This window comes from Dipodomys ordii, unplaced genomic scaffold (genome assembly GCF_000151885.1).
Source record: "Dipodomys ordii isolate 6190 unplaced genomic scaffold, Dord_2.0 Scaffold1, whole genome shotgun sequence".
Classification (NCBI taxonomy): Eukaryota; Metazoa; Chordata; class Mammalia; order Rodentia; family Heteromyidae; genus Dipodomys; species Dipodomys ordii.
This window is the reverse complement of record NW_012267217.1, coordinates 27,873,074-27,875,116: the sequence shown is the minus strand read 5'-3', so window position 1 is coordinate 27,875,116 and position 2,043 is coordinate 27,873,074. Positions and strand designations below refer to the sequence as shown.

The 2,043-nt window shown below is 42.6% G+C and overlaps 1 protein-coding gene across 1 annotated transcript in view; it reads left to right on the top strand.

The window, feature by feature from the left end:
• Positions 1-1,502: 1,502 nt before the first annotated feature.
• The window catches only part of Zmym2 (zinc finger, MYM-type 2), a 111,597-nt gene continuing 111,056 nt past the window's right edge, over positions 1,503-2,043 (top strand). Inside the window, exon 1 of the mRNA XM_013010028.1 lies at positions 1,503-1,915. The gene's annotated coding sequence lies outside the window, so the exon portion shown is untranslated. The remainder of the gene's footprint in view (positions 1,916-2,043) is intronic.

Sequence of the window (2,043 nt, the reverse complement as noted above, 5' to 3'; positions counted from 1 at the left end):
TGTAGCATTTATCAGAATCTCATTCCTTTTTATGGGTAAATAATATTCCACTGTATGGATATACCACAATTATTTGCCCATTTATCATTTGGTAGACATTTATTTGTGGCTTTTGGAAATGATAAATAATGCTGTTAAGACATTTAAATGTTTCCAAATCCTCCTTTTTCTTTCTTTTTATTTTTTGGTGGTAATGGGAATTGAACCTAGAACCTCATACATGTTAGGTGAGCTACTAATTGAGCTACATTTCTAGTCCTTAAATATTTAGTTTTAAAAGTATTCTTGCTGGGCACTGGTGGCTCATGCCTATAATCCTAGCTACTCTGTAGGCTGAGATCTGAGGATCGAAGTTCAAAGCCTGTCCAGGCAGGAAAGTCCAAAAGACTCTAATCTCCAGTTAAACACCAGAATACCAGAAGTGGCACTGTGGTTCAAGTGGTAGAGTGCTAGCCTTGAGCTGAAGAACTCAGGGACAGTGCCCAGACCAGGAGTTCAAGCCCCAAGACCGACCAAAAAAAAAAGAAAAAGAAAAAAAGTACTCTTGGTGGATGCCAATGGCTCAAGCCTGTAATCCTAAATACTCAGGAGGCAGTAATCTGAGGATTGAAGTTCAAAGCCAGCCTGAGGGGGAAAGTCCATGAGACTCATCTCCAATTAAGCACCACAAAAGCCAGAAGTGGAGCTGTGGCTTAAGTGGTGGAGTGCTAGCTAGCCTTGAGCCAAACACTCAGGGACAGTGCTCAGACCCTGAGCTGAAGCACCAGGACACATGTCCTCCTCCCCGCCCCCCCCCCAAAAAAAAGAACAACCCACAACAAGTATAATTTTTACACTGTCAAAAAAACTTTTTCGGGAGCTGGGAAGGTGGCTCAGTGGTAGAGCGCTTGCCTTGCATGCCAGAGGCCCTGGGTTCAATTCCTCAACACCATATAAGCACAAAGAAAAAAGCCGGAAGTGGTGCTGTGGCTCAAATGGTAGAGCGCTAGCCTTGAGCTGAAGAGCTGAGGGCCAGTGCCCAGGCCCAGAGTTCAGGCCCCACGACCGGACCTAAAAAACAAAACAACAAACAAAAATCTTTTTCTTGAAGCCTAAGGTCAGGTAAAATTCTCACTGGTCACATGAAAGTAGGAAGCAGTTTTGTTTCATGGAAAAATGATTTGAATAAAAAAGTAAATATTACTGACATTAATGTTAATTAAATATAAAATAAAGCCAGGGAATTAGTAGTAGTATAGATCTTTCTTCAATTGAACAGTATATAGCAACCTAATGTGTCCTTAAAATCTATGACATATTTTATTTGGAGTATCTCTACTTAATGGATCTAAATATAAATTTAGGAGTTGTTAGGACATAAAAGATGGAGATAGAAAATGAGCTTTTAACTGAGTATGGTGTATTTAGTAAGATGTCTCTATTATGAAAATAACTAACAGGATGTCCATGTCAAATACTACTCTTAATACAAAATGTCACAAAGACAGAGTATTGAAAACACAAAATGTGCTATTATGTTCCCGAAAAGAAAAATGGGTTCAAGCTCAAGCTCTAGATCTTTTTTCAACAAAGAAAGTAGTATGTTTATAGCGCTTATGAGTTAATTTTCAACTTCTACTAAATTGTCCTCTGTAAACGGGTGTCTACTGGAGTTTACAAAAGTCTTTATAGAGCCTTTGATGCTTAACTTTACTAAGCTATTCATGTGTGTCATCCCCATCAGGCAGAAGTTTATATGTCCATTTATTAGTGGGCCGTGGTGAAGTTGAGCCTTCTCATTCATCCATTTGGGTGGGAAAGGCAACCAACCCCACGAGCTGTAATTCCAGCCAGCTCCGCCAGGGCGAGATGCTGAGGCTTCGCTTTCATCTTTCCGTGGTCCTGGAAATCAGCAGCAGGACGTCCGCCCCCAGACGTAGGTGTAGACGAGGAACAAAAGAGAAGCCCCTCGTGGACGAGGCCCCGGGGCCTCCCTCCCCGGGCCTCGGCGCCATTGGCAGCGGGCTGGGCTCCTGGGCGCGGACAGCGGCCCTCAGGGCCTCA